At 33.4% G+C, this 20,407-nt stretch overlaps 1 protein-coding gene and 1 long non-coding RNA gene across 3 annotated transcripts in view; one reads left to right on the top strand and one right to left on the bottom strand.

Annotated features, from left to right (window-relative positions):
* The window catches only part of LOC129940892 (potassium voltage-gated channel protein Shaw), a 172,669-nt gene extending 153,629 nt beyond the window's left edge, over nucleotides 1–19,040 (bottom strand). For both annotated transcript variants that reach the window (XM_056049416.1, XM_056049417.1), the window contains exon 1: nucleotides 18,633–19,040. The gene's annotated coding sequence lies outside the window, so the exon portion shown is untranslated. The remainder of the gene's footprint in view (nucleotides 1–18,632) is intronic.
* The window catches only part of LOC129940893 (uncharacterized), a 103,910-nt gene continuing 87,711 nt past the window's right edge, over nucleotides 4,209–20,407 (top strand). Inside the window, exon 1 of the long non-coding RNA XR_008780782.1 lies at nucleotides 4,209–4,281. This is a non-coding gene — a long non-coding RNA (uncharacterized LOC129940893). The remainder of the gene's footprint in view (nucleotides 4,282–20,407) is intronic.

Below are 20,407 nucleotides of genomic sequence, written 5' to 3'. Positions count from 1 at the left end.
TATTAATTGCAAATACTAAATTTTGACTGTAAAGGTAGATACTATGGCAATTTATGTATGTTTGTCGTAGGCAAAAAAAAGCATGTATCCCTGTAGGCCTTAATAGCAGAGACACCTAAAGGGCGGAAGTTATATATGCTCTATATTAGGGAGTGTAGTAGATGATATCAAATAGCTAAAAATGGAGTGACTCTACAGCTACAGCACACTTGGTACCTAGATGCTTTAGGTTGAGTCTAACAAGGACTACTTAGTGTAATGCCTTTTTCTCGCACATATCACCACCAGCATCAGAGAGCATCAAACGTGTGTTGTTATAGTAGGCCCACATATGAGCTTTTCATTTTTTTTCGTTTTACGTTTTTCGTTTTTGTATATTGTCGGTTCGGTTTTTGTTCTCCATCATGGTACTATAATCGTTACACACATCATATGGAGTCAGCTTGTGTAAGGACGAAGCAAGAGTTACGGATATTTTCCAGCCTTGAATGTTACCAGATGTTACTACACCATTTCACATAGCTAGATAGATAGATAGACATTTAAGTTAAAAAAGAATTCATTCCCTATTTTAAGCCTTTTTGTATGGATACCTTCTATCCTCTCAGAATTACGCCCACATACGTGTAACTGAATGTAACGCTTTCTATACTTGGGGAATGGGGATCCATATTTTCATTTTTTTAAATTATTTTTGTTGCTTTTGTTTTCGTTTTTCTATATTGAAGTTTTTTACTTAACTTGTTATATACCGCACTTCATAATAACCTCTAACACTCTATTTCAGTCTTTATGGGATGTGCTTTGTAAAAATATGAGTAATTTATACCTTTAATTAAATTGATTATAAATACACGTAAAGCACGTGGTACAGGGTCATAAGTTGGTAGGAGGAAAAATTATATTAAATAAAAAAATATAAAAATTCCACAATAAATAAATGTAATAAAGTATTTAAGGCCACTTTTATAGTGTTGTGGAATGTAAGTTTTCTATTTACTTGTGCTTATGAGACCTTTTTAAAAAAATTGATAAAAGGTGTAGTAATTACAAAATGTGTGTTAGGGTATCAAAAAAAGTTAAAACGTGCGAACAGCAATATTTTAATGCCAATTTCTTACTATAAATTTATTTTTTACTTATAAGAAACGCAAATACTTCTATTTTATAAAATTGAAATAAAATCTAATTCGGATAGATTTCATCTGTACATAAAATATTAAGCTCCAATATGAAATGTATGGATTTCAAGAAGAATTGTCTCTCTGGCATTAAGGGCAACTATACTTAATTTATGAAAAAATTATCAAAAATTTCACGCTGAATTATCTAAATTTCTACCGAAATATAAGGGACGAAGACGAAAGTGGTCTACTTAAGAATAAATAATCTACCACAAGGTTCCATTGATGCTAACAGAAACTTGTAATAACATTTGGCTTTTAAAAAATAAAAGAAATAAAATATCATTTACAAATTCACTAAAAATATTTTTGATGTTTTTGAGAGACGGGAACAAGTAGATTGTGCATTTAGGTACTGAAATAAAGCGTTTGACAAGAAAACACTAATTTTTAAACTGTTTCGTCAAGTTTTTAACGAGAATTTCTTAAATTGGATTTTATCTTACTTTAAAAATAAAAAATATTGTGTAATATTTCATAATGAATGTTCGAGTCCGTTTATTGAAAGCTCTGGTGTTCCTCAGGGCAGCCATCTAGGCCCAGTCTTACTTATTTTATTTATAAATGTCTTGGTTCCGATCATAAAAAATTCATTTGTCCTTATATATGTTGATTACATTAAACTTTTCAAAAAACAACTGACTGCCAACTTTTACAAGAAAACTTAACAATATTTAGTTTAAAAGTTGACAAATGTAAAACAATGGGTTTTACGCGCAAGAAAGTTAAAATTGTTTTTGATTATAAGTTTGATTCTTTTTCCTCAATTTGAGCGGAGTCACTAGCAACCTCCTTCGAAATTCTCTGGGTACTGGGTTTCAAACAGCCATCAACAAGAAATCCCTGGTTTGAAGAGGAATGTCGGCATGCAAATACAGCCAAACAACAGGCACACAAAGTGGTGCTGCCCGGAAAGACGAGAGCTGCTCACGAACTCTATGAGCAGAAGAGCAAAGAGGAACACCGACTTCTCAGAAGGAAAAAAAGAGAGCATAATAAGCATAAGTACGTAAACGATGAAAGCCAACAATCCCCTCTTCCCAACTTAAACAATGTAAAGATTACCATCATTACCCAATGGATTGAATGCGGAGCTCTTGAAAGGAGCTAGAGATAAAAAATCGAATAAAACATCTCCTCTGACGTAGTATGTGAACGTCTAAAGTTCATCGTTAACAACCTGATTGGTCTTTATCAGTTTGGACTTAGGAATTCTTCACAGGCCGCATATGAAAGCATCCACAGGGACGAATTATATAGAGCCATGTCTAGTTTTGGCATCATTTGAGAACTAGTAACTTTGTGCAGGATGATTAGAAACAACTTAACAGAACCTTTCGATCTAAAAAAAGGCTTTACACAAGCGGATGCGCTGTCATGCGTTTTTAAAAGAATAGTGCAGAACTCCCACGTCAACACTATCTTTCATAAGTCTGGCCAATTACATGCATATGCTGATGACATTGAAAAATCTGAAGAGCTCAGCGTAATTTCAATGGGAGTTTTTGTAAGTATTGATATTGAGCGATTTGTGAAGGCAAACCAAAATACATGCTGTCATCAATAAAGGGGCCCACGAGTACAACACCGAAGTTTCGGTCAAAACAACACCATCGACAGATGTAACTTTAAGGTAATTAGGGACTTTATATACCTAGACTTTATATCCTAGACGCAGAAAACAAAAACAGCGTTGATATGAAACGAAGAATCTCATTTGTTAACCACTGTTTCTTTTGTCTAAGAATGCAATTGCAATATTTTCTTTTTTTTTATCAATTTAAATTAATTCAAAAATGTTTCCTTCATTAATCACTAAGCGAAAAATGTTGCGGATCCTATTCCTTCTAAGTTCCATTCCTAACCCACGTTGAATTTCTGTATACTTTTTATTCTTAACAAAATTCTAATAATTCGTACCTTAAAACATATTACCCTGCACTTTATTAACCAGGTAAAAACTACTATGAAAGGTTCTTCTCATTTTCCAGATAGATAATGGGGATAGCATAGATAGGATAAAGAACTTGATGGGGTTGAATATTATAAAACTGGCTATTGGATAATAAATTTAATCAATTTTCGTTCAACCACACATATTATTTGTATAATATGTTGCTGAGGTATACAAACATACATAGCTGGGTACCTATAAAAAGGTATAAAGTGGTTGGTGTTAAATAATTTACCGACGATAGTGCAAATCAGGACATGGAGGATGCTTATCGATAAATCCTATATATTGTTTCCATCAAGTGCGAGAGGATATGGAGGAATCCGGATGATGGTTGTTTGAGAGGTAGGATGTTATATGGAGAGCGCAGCGGGCGCAATAGCGAATACAATAGTCCTTGTTGAAGAAGGAGTATGTACGGGTGGATTTTTGTCTATACATATGTAGGTATACGTACCGTACCGTTCATGTATAGGATGTATCGGTCAGATGTGCAATCGTATTTCCGCATGAATAGGATAAAATTGTCGTCCTTCTATTATATCGACGTCCGACGACGATGACGACAACAACGACAACAACTAAACGACGGACGTCCTTGTTTGGGCGATTCGATTTACAGTATTTCACGGTTAACGAACACTAAGTGACTCTGTTTTGGCCTAAAGTGGACACAACACTGTCGAAGTCGATATGGTATGGCATGGCGTATATACTCGTGTATGAAAAGAACATGGCGTGGCGTGCTGTGGAATGAGTTTTTCTATGGGGATGGTTCAATGAAAACAATTTACCTTTTTTGTGTGTTATGTTTGTATTTGTATATATGCATGTATATAAAAATACTTAATTCAAAAAGCGACGTAGCTTCGGTTGGCGGTCAATTGGCTGTCTAACTTGATGGAAATTTTGTTGCTTTTGTCTTTATGTAGGTATGTTTTTACTGTTTTACGTAATGCAATTATTTTAAGCCATATCTAATCTAATCCCGAGAGGAATTAACAAATGATGATTTGAGCAATTTCCATGAATAATCAATTTATATCAATATGCTAATATGAATAATTTATTTCAGATAAGGTGCCAAGCCAGCTGCCAACAAAACAATGCTTGAGAGTTCTATGAAATTTTCAATGGTTATAAGTGAGTATAAATTTGTTTTTTTTTTGTATAAATATCTTCTTGATTGTTTCTTAATTAAGAAATTGGATTTTATTTTGATCTATTTTGTAATTACATATACATTTATTGAAAGTTGATTGTATTTTATACAATTAAAAAGGATATACATAATGTTAGGTTAGGCTAAGAAGGCTGTTAACGGGAAAAACAACAAACTAGGACCAATAGATGGCCCATTGTGATACCACATGGATTTTAAGATCTACCCTATTCCTTGGACCAGTTAGAGCTAGATATAAAGCGTTTAAAACAATAGATGTCAGAATTATTTAGATTACTATTATTAAGTAGCTAGTGTTATATCGATGTAGGATTTGTTGCCACTCAAAGGTAAAGTTGTACCATTTTTTGAAAGTTCGTTGGCCTGCAATTTTCTGGAAAGCCTCTATGGTCCGGTACCTAAATAAGCTGGAGAAGATCGGAACATTCGAGCTGTCAGTGAGTTTATTAAGACACATTTCATTGATTTCTTGGCATTTTATCGGTGGTCGATATTACATTTTCTCTGAGCCAAGAAATTGCTTCTTTGATTGCCACAAGTTATGCCTGGAACACGTTACACTGTTTGGGAAGACGAAGAGAAAGACATAGATCTAGTCCGTCAGAGTACAAGCCTCCACCAACCCCTTCATCAGTTTTTGATCTATCTGTATAAAAGTTATTTGTTTCATTGGTCAAAATTGAGTTAGTCTCCTATAATTTGTATAATACCTGTCAAAACATAAGTTTACAGAAATTTCTCATGATAAGGAACCTAGCTTAAAATAAATAGTTCGATGTTTTAGAAAATATAAGTTAGCTTTTATTCAAAGAAAACACTGGCACTACATAATATGATGGTTATATCAAATTTTATTAGAGATTACTTTTTTTTAAATAAATATTGTATCACTTTTGGTTTAAATAAACATATGGACAAAAACAAAAAAAATCAATATCAAAACACATGTTTTTACTTTAAAAGTGATTTTTTTTTTCAAAACTAAACTATTCCAGTCGTTTATTTTTATTTTTATTTATTAACTTTCCATAGAAAGTTATTGTAATGGGTGCGATTAATCGAATTGAAAATGTTCACATTTTTCGACGTTTCAAGATCCCTAGAGTAAAAAAAAAGCTTTATAGAGCGATGTCTGTGCGTGCGTGCAAAAAGATGCAGAAAGGGCTCTCAAGAAAATTGCATGGATGGTTTTTTTACCATAGCAGTTTAAAAAAAAGGTGAACATTTTAATTCACTCTAAATATCTCAGGAACCAATAACGCTAGACACTTGAATTAAATTTTGTATTACAAATTGCAACATGATACCAAACAAATATACTTTGAAAAAAATCGAATTAAGGTTTTTTTTATAAATCAAAAAAACTGATATCGGGTAAAATTTTGAGAAAAATTGAATTGACAGTTTTTTTTTTATAAAACCTAAAAAAACATTACTCGAAGTTGGTGAAAATAGATTTTTTACTCAAATATCTTTTCAAAAACTTGAGACATTGGCTTTAAACTGATTTTATTTTAAAAAATATATAACTTTCAACATTCAGTAAGATTTTTAGAAAAATCGAATTGACAGTTTTCTTACAAAAATTAAAAACCTAAAAGAAAATTAATGAAAGTTGGTAAAAATTTATCTTCGACTTAAATATCTTTTCAAAACTTTGAGATATTGGCTTTAATTTACTTTTATCTTTCAACAAATATTGTTGTTAACATTCAGTTATATTTAAACAAAAGTTGGTAAAAATTTATTTTCGACTTAAATATCTTTTCAAAACTTTGAGATGGCTTTAAACTAATTTTGTCTTATGAGAAAAATCGAATTGACAGTTTTTTTTACAAAAAAATAAAAACGTTAACAAAACTAATAAACAGATTTAAGACTCAATTATCTTTTCAAGAATTTAAGATATAGGCTTCAAATTAATTTTATTTTATAAAAAATACAGTTTTTAAAGTCAATAATTTTTAAAATTTACAAAAAGTAGTACGCAAAATTGGAAAAAATTATGTTCGTTTCTCGATATCTCGTGAATAATAGAAGACATTAGATTCAAATTAATTTCATTCAAAAATTAGTATTTGTTAATATTAGAAATAAAAACTTTTAAGAAATGCTACTAAAATTGGTACAAATTGTTTTTTTTTTTAACAAAAAACGAAATCCTAGAAACCTTTTAAGCAAAGATAGGATGGGAAGTTATAAGTGTGGGTCACATCCCAGCCTCTTTTTTCCAAATAGTTTTTTTTTTCTATGAAAATCGAAAAATAGCTTTCAAATCTCGTGTATTCCAATGACATTACAAAAGCGAGTCAATTGTTCCAATCCTTATTTACAAAACTCAAGTTTAAATGATTTTTTATAATTGTTTGGTCTGGTTTAAAGGTTTAAGAACATAGAAAATAGAAAAAATCATTAAAAACATAAAATTTAGCCTTCGAACCAATATCATTTTGGCGACTTCTAAAAATTGTTTCGTTATACTCCAAATTCTTAAAAGTAGAAAAGAAGATTTTTGAAATTATACCCTTCAAATTTTTGTAGAATGCAAGCTTAATATTTGTTATGTTATTTCTCCTTAATCATTTTATACAAACAAAAAATGCAAGTCACTGGATTATAATAGGTTTGACATCCAAAATCCAAAAATGATTCCTTTTTAATTGTTCGACTAAACGATGTGTGCCTCTGGCATATTAAAAGTATAAAAAATCTCTTTAAGAGTGAGGTAATTAAAACCCAAAAAAAGTCGTTCAATAGTTTATTTTAATGTAAGTTTTGCAGGGAATGTACAATCGTTTGTCTCACCCGAACGTTTATTTTGAGAAATACTTGGTGATGAAAAGAATTACTCTACTATAGTATCTTTTGAAAAGCTTTTCAATTCTAGGAAATATACGTTCGTAAACTTGAAGAAAAATTTATACCACATCATTCACTTTAAGTCATTGTGAAATTTCACTTAGGAATACAGAGACTTCAAGTGAATGAAAATAATTCAATTAAGTGCAATGAGTGAATGAAACCTCAAACGATTGCAATCAATTGATTGCAGTAAAATGATTAAAGAAAAACTGCTTGCATTCTGTTAAGGTCGAATGATTGGTGACTGCAAAATTTGAAGTCCCAATCTGTAGTTGGGATCTTCAGGAAACGTCAAGCTTGTTTCTGCATTTTATTTGACATTTCTCAATTTAAACTATAGAAAGATACACAATTGAGTGTCGTATTAAGGTTATTCAAGCTTATTATGAAAATCGGTATTCAAATCAAAAATCGGTCAATTTAATCTTCTAAATGTGCGTACAATCGAAAAATTCGTGCCAAAGTTAATTCGAGCTACATCGTGGGCTACAATTGCACCTCTGACTCTCGTCGTTGATACATATTATGCGTCAAGACTTGCACCCTCACAAGATGCAACTGACTCAAGAACTAAAGCTTCTTGACCATTTCAAGCGTCGCTGTCGCCAATGGTCAGAATGGTGGAATTTAATGCAAGAAATGGCAACAGTCGATGATCAATTTTCGAAAAAAAATCGTCTTCTGCCATAAGGCTCATTTTCACCTAAGTTTTGAAAACTGACTTTATACGTGTAAGCTGATTTCTTTTTAAGATATGTACATTCTTTTAAAATTGAAAAAAAAACATTTGGTTTTAAAAATGACGGGAAATAAATTCATCAAATGTAAAATCCAGAATTTTGAGTGATTTCATAAAAGGAGCATCACAAAAAGAAATTTCAAAGTAATATTTTATTCAAATATCAACGATTTGTAGAATCATCAAAGGTGTTATGCCATCATAGAGGAAGAAAGTCTCGAAGCACCACAGTAAAAAATGATTGAAAAATAAATAATTTCTTCCGGAGAAACCTAACGGCATCATCCAGGGAAGAAAAAATTAAACTAAGGTTACCAATTGACCCATCAACTATCAGAAGCCGCCCCGGCCGAATTGCGTGATTTTCAGATAGAAAAATAGCCATTTATTTAAAAAAAATGTAAAAGATCATTTGGCTTTTGCGAAATCTCATCTCAATTGGAGTCCCCAAAAATGGGAAACGGTCTTGGAAAGACATTCAAAAAACGGTTATTAATAACTTTATAGCTTCAATGTCCAGAAGATATAAAGCCGGAAAATAAAGGGTACGAAATTGAATATTAACATTTCCTTACGTTGAAGTAAGAAAATAGTTTAAAATTTAGTTGTGAAGTCTAAGTTTTAAATGTTTTGCACAGCAATTTTATCAACTATTAAAGTAATTAGTAATTTAGTTTTTGTTAGAGTGGAAATTGTTAATTTTTGTTTCCAACATTTATAACGTAATATCAAAAAATTAAGAAAACTAAGGATCGAATTTTCCTGTTTGATTTTCTAAACAATTTTTTTTTAATGAAAAATGTTGTTGGTTCTAGTTGCAAATGTTTTGCACAGCACTGTAGATGTGGACGTTACCACTTGCCACCACACAGCTATTGAAACAATGACTGTTTTGCTCTTTTGGATGTAAATTGGCCGCCAAGATCATGTGATTTGACAACGTTGGACTTCTTTCTTTGGGATTATTTGACAATAAGCGAGGATTAAATCAAGATCTAAAATATGGGATAGTTAGGCATATTAACAGCATAGAACCTCAATTGGAGCAATTTTATTCTAGGCATAATTAGACCATACCAATATTATCATAATAAAAGGAAATTATAATAATTTTCTAAATAATTTCTGTTTTGTTAAAAATCAACATCGGCTCTTAAAATTTAACCATCCCACCATTTTAACCTTAAATTGAATTTATGTCTTTTCAAAATGCATTTAAATTGTATTTTTCTTCATATTTAATGTAACTGGTAGAAACAAGCACTTAACAAATTTAATTCAAGGATATTTTAATGTAATTCCCTAATGAATTTATACAAAAGCACAAACAATAAATAATAAAGTCTTTTTTATTTATTGGTCTAAATTGCAACAACCTAACCTTCATCTTGTTACATACCCGATAAGAGAGTAAAAAAGCAAACATTTAGACCAATTTCCAACCGATATTTTTCATATTTTATTTACTTGCTTTTTGTTTACTATTATTTTATATTTTTCCACATGACTGGCTTTTAACAAACTAAAAACAAAAAAAAAATACATCCTCAAGGGATATAATTGTCACAGACAACCACAACCATTAATATACCTATACACCAAAAAAAAAAAGATAAAACCATAAATTTCATTCACATGACGTCGTCGAATGTACATAGGACGAAAATAAATATATCTTCCTATGAAAAATAAAATAAAAATATGTATTTATATTTTTATAGTAATCTCCACAATTCACAATTCACAAATTGTTGGCACAACGACCGACACGACCGAAGGACGAAGACTAAGAGAAGAAAAAAAGAGTACAAAAACTTACCTCCGAATTATTTCATGACAATTTATTTCGATAAACTTTCAAAAAAAAAAAACCGAAAAAAAAAACTTCAAAAACCTAAATTCTTCTATTTTTTAAAGTGATCCATTCATCAAAACTGAAAAAAATATATAATATTATGAAACTCACACCATTTTTTATATTTTTTGTTATTGTATTTTATCCTCAAGGAAAATATAATACAAAAAGAAAAAACAGCAAGAAAAGTTTAAACAACTTTGTGCTGAAGGGAAAATTGTATTTTTCCAGGACCAAGAAATAAAATAAGGTAAAAACCTCAAAACAATCTCTCAATCAATGTGAAAACATATTTGAAACAAAATAAAAAGGATCTCCTCTCTGTACAATGTACGTGTGCGTTTTTACTTCAAGGGGAAAATCCTTGTTCCTTGATTGTTTCTCTCAAGAATCTTGGCAAAATACTATATCCTTAAAGTGTTTAAGAGTGATGTGAGGTTATATTTGGGATGCTGATGGTGATGGTATGTTTGATGAGCAGGAGTTAATTTATTCAAGAACAAAAACGCAAACTTCTTTTTTACCAAATTAACTTACATACCTTCCCTACGGATGTCAGAAGTGGGATGTCTTGCCTTCCTCGTATAAAAACAGATACAAAATCATGTTTTTTGAAACTAAGCTACTTCTTCTCGTTTGAGTTTTTCTTTCATATGTTTTTGTTTGATGTGTGGGATTGGGATTGAGATTATTGCGCGATGTGAAGCTCAGTTATTTGGATTAAGGCGTCAAAATGTTTAAAGTAATTGACATTCGTGACGAGCATGTAATTAGAGGGAAGATTGTTTGTACCTTCCCTATTCCCTCCCTGGGATGCCGGTATTTTGTTTTTATATTGTTTTTCCTTGTGTTCTTTGTCGACGTTATTTGCAGCTTTTTTTTGGAAAATTAATGTTAACGGATAGGCTACCCAAGTGGGTTCTATATTATAATATCCTCATTTTCCTCTTTTTGAACTTTAACTGTGCGAAGGGTATAATATATAAAGCTCCACATCATAATGTTTCGCCAAATACTTGGGGTACCGTCAAAGTGCAGAATAATGTTAACGAGGTTGATTATTATGACTTTAATGGAGGGCAATCCTTTACACTGGGAAACGACGACAACAACAACAAAAACGTCGACGATGGCAATGGCATCTTATTCCGCCACAACGCCCGCCATTGTCGTCATCACCGCGCAGCGCTCGTACCAACTTCCTGTTCTCCACTTTTCGTTAACGTTCATCTTAGTCGTTGTCGTTGTAGTCCTCGTCATCGAGTTGTCTTTAAGACACAACAAATAATAGCCTCGAAATAAGCTTTTGCGCGCTTATATTATATTTCATGGGTTTACATTGCGAAATGAAATAAAAAAATTACTTATATCCCTTTGGGGGACGGGGACGAGGATGAGGACGGAGATGGGGATGGGAATGGGAAATGCCGACGGGCAAAGTGGAATGACATAGCGAATATACAAAAGAGGGCACATCTGCACTGGGAATTAAATTACTTAAGAAATGTCCTTCTTATTTGAAGATGATTATGATTATGATGATGATGAATGATTGCCAACGGTGATGTTGCCAATGATTATGCTACGATTCTGAATAGGAATATTGTGGGATGTGATAATTGTGTGAGATAGTAAAAAAAGAATCAAATATGTACAACAACAACAATAAAAATGATAACAAAATATGAGATTTTTTTGGTAATATTATACTTTGATTGCATTTAAACTCTGCCAATTTGAAGGCATTAATAATCTCGGTAAAGCTTCCTAAAAACTAATCCCGGTAAGCTTCCTAAAAATTGATTACACAAACAAAAAAAAGGAAAAAGAATTACTTACTTACTTAAGGTGGCGCTACAGTCCTGTGTGAACTAGGGCCTCACCCAACAAACTTCTCCATCTAGCTAAGTCTCTAGCTAGATGTCTCCAGTTTCGCGCTCCAAGTTGGGTGAGGTCACCTTCCTCTTGTGCGCGCCACCTGATCCGCGAAGCGACCCAAGGTGCTTTCATCCGATTTTGTCATAGTCCATGCTTCTGCACCGTATAGCAGGACGGGGATGATAAGGGTCTTATATAGCAACACTTTCTCTCAGCGCTGGTGTTGTTTTCTGCGTTTACAGCGGAGCCTAGGTAGACGAAGTCCTTGACTAACTCAAAGTAATCTGTCGATGGTCACGTTTTGACCAAGACGTCGGTGTTGTATGTCCTTTCTTGACGACAGCATGTACTTTGTTTTGCCCTCATTAACCGTTAAACCCATTTTTGTCGCCTCTGCCTCAATACTCACAAGGCCCCATTGACATCACGCTGAGTTCTTCCGATTATGTCAATGTCATGACCATATGCCAGTAATTGGACAGACTTTTGAAAAATAGTGCCTCTAGTGTTGACGTGTGAGCTCTGCACTATTCTTTCAAGCACGATGTTAAAAAAATCACATGACAGTGCATCACCTTGTATAAAACCTTTTTTGACATCGAAAGGTTCTTTTAAGTTGTTTACAACCTTTATGGAGCAGCGTGAATCCTCCATAATCATCATGCCAAAACTAGACAAGGCTCTATACAGCTCGCCCTGTATATGCTGTCATATGCGGCCTTGAAATCAATGAAAAGATGGTGGGTGTCGATTTAGTGTTCTTGGGTTTTTTCCAGGATCCGCCGTAATGTGAACATTTGATCAACTGTGGACTTTCCTGGTCTAAAATCACACTGATAAGAACGTATCAGGTTGTTGACGATGGGCTTTAGACGTTCACATATTACGGCAAAGAAGATTTTATAGGCGATGTTAGGTAGACTGATTCCTCTATAGTTGGTGCAGTTTAGAGGGTCTCCTTTTTTCAGGATCGCGCAAACAATACTGAGGTTCCATTCATCGGTCATGCTTTCTTCCGACCATATCTTACAGATAAGTTGGTGCATGCTCCTAACCAATTTATGTCCAGCTGCTTTAAAGAGCTCGGCATTCAAGCCATCCGCTCCAGCGGCTTTATTAGACTTTAGCTTAGATATGGTAATCTTTACTTCGTCTAAGTCGGGAGGTCGGGATTGTTGGCTTTCGTCGTCTATGTTGAATGGATCATCCTGTCTGACAGCGGAATTCAGTTCTTCGTCGCCGTTATACAGCTGCAGAAGTGGTCTTTCCATATCCTCAGCATTGACTGCGGTTCCACTATGATGTTTTCGCTTTCGTCTTTGCAGCCATCGGTTCTAGGTTTATGTACCTGTGAATTTCGTTTCACCTGTTCATTAAACTTTCTAACTTCATTCCTGCTTTTGAACCTCTCAACAGCCCGTTTCTCATGCCCTCTCTTTTTCCTTCTGAGAAGTCGGAGTTCCTCTCGCCTCTTCTGCTCATAGAGCTCACGAGCAGCTCTCGTCCTTTTATGCAGCACCGCTTTGCGTGTCTGTTGTTTGGCTGCATTTGCCTGCCGACATTCTTCATCAAACCAAGGGTTCCTTGTTGGTGGCTGTTTGAAACCCAGCACATCAGGACGGCTTCTCTGATTGCATTTTAGCAATGTTGCCACTGGTTTTCGATACATTGTGTTGGTGGCAGAGAATTTCGAGAGAGGTTACTTGTAACTCGGTCGGAAAAGGATTTGGCGATCTCTGGAGATTGTAGCCGTTCAACGTTGTCCTTCTCCCAGCAACTCCCTGTTTTGCCTTGGGCAAGTGCTAACTCCGAAGTGCTAACTTGACTACAAGGAGGTAGTGGTCCGAGTCGATGTTTGCTCCTCGGAAAGTTCGTACATCCATGATGCTGGAAGCATGTCTGGCGTCGATCGCAATGTGGTCAATTTGGTTGACGGTAGATTGATCTGGAGAAGTCCAAGTTCCGTTGTTTATGTTGAGGTGTGGAAAACGCGTACTGGCTACCATGACGTTTCGCCCCGAAGCAAAATCTATGAGCCTGAATCCGTTGTGGGAAGTGTTGTCGTGCAGGCTGTTCTTCCCGATTGTTCCACCAAAGATGTCTTCCCTTCCAAGCTTGTCATTAAAATCACCCAGGACTATTTTAATATCGTAGCTAGGACACTGATCATATGTTTTGTCTAGGAGATCGAAGAACATTTCTTTGGTGTTGTCGTCTTTCTCTTCTGTGGGGGGCGTGCGCGCATGGCAGGCTAATGCTGCTGAATTTAGCCTTGATGCGTATGGTCTGAGGCGCTCATTGATGCACCTATAGCTCAAGACTTTTTGCCTAAGTCTGGCTCCAATGACGAAACCGCATCCAAATAAGCGCTGTTGGTAGGAAAAGGAATTGGTTGGTGGGTTTTGTCATGATTGAGGTTGTAGAGTATTTATGTGTGTTGGTGCAGCCTGAAGGGTTTGTATATCCTGATAACAAAAACCAATATACCGTTTAAATGATCTATCTAAGTAAGGGGAATTTAAAATTTTGGGCAATTTAAAGCAGAAAATTAAGTTTGAAAATATTCTTAAAAACTAATGCTTTCATGTTTTAATAGAAATTTTCGGAATAATGACACTCGTCAACTTGTCTTAAATAAGAGTTTAAACTTATAATTTCACCATTAAATACACAAATAATAGATGGCGCAACAGTCGTGTGTGCAATTCATTTCGGGGAGGGAGGAGACCTACAGTTTTTATGCAAAATCCGAATGGCTAATTTGAGAGAGCACTTTTCAAGACAAAAATTACTCTTGGAGGATATTTAAATTACACGCAAGAGGCAGTACCTGCGAAAGGTCTAACAGATATGGGTTAAACTTAAGATCTATAATATGACGCACTAACCGACACGCTACGGTTACTACATATTTCTCTATCACTTCAAGTTTTTATGTATAAATATACAGACCTTTTCAAAGTTGCTAAGAAACTGCGTTTTTAAGGCTATTATTATAAATATTATATGATGATTTTGTCCAAATCTATATATGTTCTAGAAACAGTTTAAATCATTTCATGTTTTCGAAAATTCTCATTACTCATGTAATGACTGGTAGTAAACCTTAGTCAGATTCTATAACAATTTGTAAATGATTTGCTTTAATTGTTTTCAAAATACGTTCTATATTTAGTTTTTTCTTGGGGAGATTCCGGATTCGAACAACGTTAAAGCTATAAGCTCGAATATTTTAAAATATTCTCTTTCAACTTTCTTTTTGTATTATTTACAATATACTTCAAAAACTTTATGTGATAACCGCGTTAAGATGGCGAATTTTTTATAGCAAAAAACATTACTGTTTCACCGTCTTCGTTTGTTTTTTAAAAAAGTTTTTTTCGGTGATACCCAAATTGTTTGAGTCGTTGTTGCCTTTCATTGTAGTTCAATTATATGTGATATCCAATTATTTAATTTTAAGTCCTTTTGTTTGAATGTTTTTGAGAGACCCGAATAAGTAACTTGTGTTATATTTCGTACTGAATGTTGCAGTCCGTATAATGTGAACTTTGATGTTCCCCAGAACTGTCATCTAGGCCAAAGTATATTTATTTCATGTCTAAATGAATTAGTTACCATCATACAAAATTCGTCTGTCCGTATGTATGCTGATGACATAAAACTTTTCAAACGAATTAACACTACGTCTGACTGCCTAATTTTACAAGAAGACTAAAAAATTGCCTCGTTTTAAAAGTTGACAAATGTAAAACTACACCCAAGGAAGTTCCAATTGCTTTTAATTACATGTTAGATTATTCTTCCTTAAGAAGAGAATCTGATTTTACTAACTTTGGTGTAGTTTTAGACTAGAAACTTACATTTACTGAGAAAATTAACTTTGTCGTTAAAAAAAGCAAAAGAGAGTCCTTGTCGCGAGCTTTAGTCGCGATTTCCGTGATCTTACTCACTCTACTTTTTGTTTCATTTGTGAGACCAATTCTGGAATATAATTGTGTAGTTTAGTCACCTTATTATTCAATGCACGAAATGAGAATTGAAGCGATGGAGAAAAGGTTTTGCGTTTTTGTATCCGTTCATTTTCATGGTTTAGTGAAAACGTTCTGACCTCTTAATCAAATTAAGGCTTACTCTTATTAATGTTCCTTCAATACATTCATTTTCTAATAAGTAAAATTCGAATGAACCATCTTATGATCCGGGTAAGGGAATTTTTGTATTCACTCCTATATAAGAAATTTCTACATCAAAAGATTACAAAATAGGAAAAAATTCCAACCAATTAGCTAGCTTCTGTGCAACAATTAAGTAAAGTACTTTTTAGTTTGACAAATTAAAAAAACATGCTTAAGCTATAATAACACGTTCAAGGTATAGAGTCAACGCGTTTAGTCTCTGACGTCACCAAACAATAAAAATTTTTGTATGCCATACAAATATAGTCATATATCGTCAACAAACGTTGGCTATCACATGAATCACAAGGTTGTTTTTTTTTAGTTTGAACTTCTACTCCAAAAAGTGGTAAGTTAATAAAAATTGGTTTAAATGTTTGATTATTAAAAGGACCAAAAACCAAGAAAAAAAATAACAGATATTGACGGTAAAAGGATGGCTTTTTTAAGGAAACGAATTTACCTGAAAGAGTACCATAATTTTGATTAGTTTTCGTTTATAGTCGTAACTATGATTCCATGTGATCAAACGTCAAAAATAGATTGACCTTGGACCATTCTTTGCTGAAATTGGCGGATTTTAGACACACAAGTTTAATCTCTGCCTCTATTCTAACCACCACAGTTTCTAAATTAAGTATGTATTTGAACCTTACAGTCTTAAACTATTATTCCTTAACTATTTTTAAATTGAATTATACGACGTGACAACCTTGGGGCATATTTTGATGTTATTTTTACGTCTGAAACCAACCCGTTGACCGTTTACGTTAACCGTCTTATAGTTGCTTAAGAAATTAAATTGCGTTTTGTAATGTTTACATTTTTAATTCCACCTTCCCTAATTCTAAATTAGAAATGTTAAAAGTGGGTCTGACTTTTTTCTTCATAAACAATATTTTTACTGTCACTGTCGTAGACTAATTTTTAATAAAGAGCGTCGTTCACTTCTGGCCATAATAGGAAAGTGAAGTTTTGACAGCTGTCAAACAATTTACTTCAATTTGAGCAGAGTTAATATGATAGTTAAGTTTCCATATCATCAAACAGTTGAAAGAGAAGTCTATCGTTTAGAAATCACATCAAAGGTTGTTTTTTTTTTTCTTTACATGAAAATACAATTCTAGTCAATTATTTAATTGCAATTTTAATAACACGCATACTACTTCTTCAATTTAGACCAATATTGTAAACAAATACGTACTACAGTGAAATTTACGAACAGATCCGTTATTTCTGACGAATATATCTCAGTTGTCAATACGGGTTGTTATATTTTATTTCTGAACAGAGCTTGAACTGTCAAATTCAAAATAGAGTTCAGAGGTTCAGACATGTGTTACTGTTTTTTCTTTAGAGGAGGATATACTTAGAGCGAAATCCACGAGCTTGGAAAAACCATCGAGAGTTCTTATTAAAATCTTGAACTTAACAAATGTCACGATGTGAGATTAGGAATATTTGTATACACAATTTCAAAACAACTAAAATAGCGGGTGAAGCTTGTTGCTAGTCCAAACAAATGCAATTGTATATTCTTAGCTTAAAAACAATTATTAATTATTTACTGAGCAGTTAATGTAGTTAAAAATTAGCAAAACTTTAATTTCAACAAATTGTAATAACTTAGAATTACACTTGATTGATTTAAATGCTGCTTCCTTAACTCAAGAAAAAATTCCTGAAAACTGATTTTTGTTTGACACTCTTCTCAAAAAACTGGTATATCCTCAAATTCCTTAAAATTAGTATTTTTGTAGACTCTTACGAAAAAACGCTAGGGACACATCAAAAAATATTGCGGATAAGAAACTGTTCACCTCGGTATAGTGTAAATTTAAAAATTAACTAAGACACAAATTGATTTTCGTTATTTCTAAAAATTCATATTTCTCCAATGGCCAAACAAAATACGCCTGAAAGAAATACAGAATTTGCAAATATCATTGCGCTTTTGTTTGAAATGACCACGGTACTGATAATTACTGTTGTATTCTTCAAAGCAAGAAAGTTTCCCTTCCTTGACTCATAAAATAAATCACTGATATTTGGATAAACCTTTTTCTTCGAATCTCTTAAGATTTAATTACGTATTCACAGATTTTTCTAAGAAATGTGTGCCAAATGTCCTTTTTTCAACTTCTAATTAAAAAAATATATAACCTACCTGATTATTAAAAATTATTACTAAAGTTTATACCAAAAAACATGAAAAAATAAATTAAATTATACTTGTGTATACACATATAAATGAGTATAGAGCCAGCCTGTTGGGTAAAAAAATATCTTAAAAAAAAAAACAATCTCAATTGACACACTCTCGCACACACCACTAACTATAGTCCCAATCGAGAGAACCATGAGTTGTGGAATAGAATAGAAGCTGTTGCAAAGCTAAATGGGTGGGTGCACGAGTTTATAAGGAGTAACCCGTTCTCTAAAAATTGTGTTTTATTTTGTTTCCTTTCAGGAAAGTGCACTTAGGGTTTTATTATTTTTTCTATATTTCACTCAAGAAAAATTTACACAACATAAAATATTTATCCTTTTCATCGAGCCCCACAATAAGTTCTTCAAGAACTACAACAGCAACAACAACAATCAGCTAAACACTTTAGATTCCGACCGAGTTTTCTTTTTATTTTTTTTTAATTCACAAAAGACGAAAATATTCACTTGTGGGGCTTTATACGAGTACGAGGGGAGGTTTATTCCGTCAGCGCCGAGCTAGAGAAGAAAGGTTGACGTTCAGCAGGAAAACAAAAAATTAAACTTTTCAAACGGGATACAGAAACTCACGTTGCACCACATTCAAACGAACTCACTAAACTTCTTCTCAAAAAAAAACAAAAAAACTTTAAATTGAAACCACAAAAATAAGTTGGTATACAACACAATCACAATCTTCAAAGGACGAATAACTTCATTGCTGCTGCAACTTGCTTTTGCACTTGCACCACTTTTCAAACAATTTGTTGAGCATCATCTGAAGGATACATAAATTATATTTAAGATTTCTTCTTCACTCTTTTATTCTCCTTTGCTAACACTCAAAACAAACAGATCAAAAAACAAAAAAAATCCAAGAATTCCGAAAAATTGTTTGATACTTTCTCGAGATGGAATTGAAAATAATCGAAATGGTAGATAAATTTAAGCGAAGGAAAATATCGGTATATTTTCTTTTTCTCCGCGGATAGGACCAGATGCCGGAAGAGCTTTTTACTATCTGAAAAGGTGTAGGATCTCGGATGTCCTTTTTAATATGAAAAATGTTTGACTACAACTACGAGGTGCTATACCAACTGGATGTGGCTCTCAGAATCTCTTGCTGATGGTGAAACAGAAACATGCGGAGCGGATATAATATAGATGCTGGATGATGGTGATGCTGAGCACAGATTGCTCGTTTGAGATAAATAATGGAAGCTTTGTGCATATTTTTCCATCAATGATGTTTGAGGTGAAAGTATCTTTTTATTGTGGGGGCTTTAGAGAGAAAGCATGCGCTTTGAGGATTTTCGATATGCACTGTGAGAAAATGTTCGAATTGTTTCATTTGAAGTTATAACATTTTTAAAACTCGCTGAATTTCTCACTTTGATTCATCTCTTGTTTGTGTTCAATTCGAAAACCATTATGACGCATCCTGAGGACACAAACTTTTTGTCTTAAGGCTCACTAAACAGAACCGAGATTGGCTCTAAATAAATTAAATTAAATTAATTGTGAAAAAAATAAACTAAGTACAAAAACGCACTTACTCCTTAAAATCTGGAAGTTTAACTGGTTATCTTATTTAAACCGCGTTCAATAACAAATACAATAATGGTATGGACATTATTTAGAATCCCAAAAACGGGTCTGAAAGCTCCTATAATCGATTTCGGAAGCCAATGACTTGCTCCTGGTAAATTACTAAAAATAGTATTTGTAATTGTAATGATCGGAGCCTCAAGCCCCATTACTGGGAAATAAATTCTCCATTTAAAAAAACGATAGTATTTATATCTATGTAACGGTCATATTCCACGAACCAAATATTTATATAACCAGAAATTACGGCAAAAATACTACTTGGTCATTTTTAAAAAAACGTACGAAATACCACGTCATCCTTGGTTCCAACACTCTTTCACATTGACACTCCCTATGTAAGTTCGATCGATAAAGCCGATTTGTTTGCAGCACAGTTTGCTATTTATTCGATGGATAGTATCCCCCTATTGTTCTGAAGAGATGTTCTTCAGGGTTGTAAAAGTCACTGCGTAAGATTTTCCATCTTTTCTACTTTACATGTCTCTTTGCGAGCCGATGGAAACCAGCATTTTACCAGCAGATCCCTAAAACAGGTGAATCCTCCTCCCTCTCTAACTATCATTGCTCTCACGTCCCTCCTTTCCAATGTTATGAAAGCTACTATTAATTATCAGTTAAAAAAATATCTCGAAAAATACAAGCTTCTTAATGACTGGCAGTAAGGTTTTCGTACCAATAGGCCCCCGGTGATTTGATAGGTTATCCAACCAAACTGTTCCACTATTAATCTTTACATCAATTTGGAGAAAGTACGA

The sequence above is a fragment of the Eupeodes corollae genome, chromosome 1 (assembly GCF_945859685.1).
Source record: "Eupeodes corollae chromosome 1, idEupCoro1.1, whole genome shotgun sequence".
Classification (NCBI taxonomy): domain Eukaryota; kingdom Metazoa; phylum Arthropoda; class Insecta; order Diptera; family Syrphidae; genus Eupeodes; species Eupeodes corollae.
This window is presented reverse-complemented; position numbering and strand designations above follow the sequence as displayed.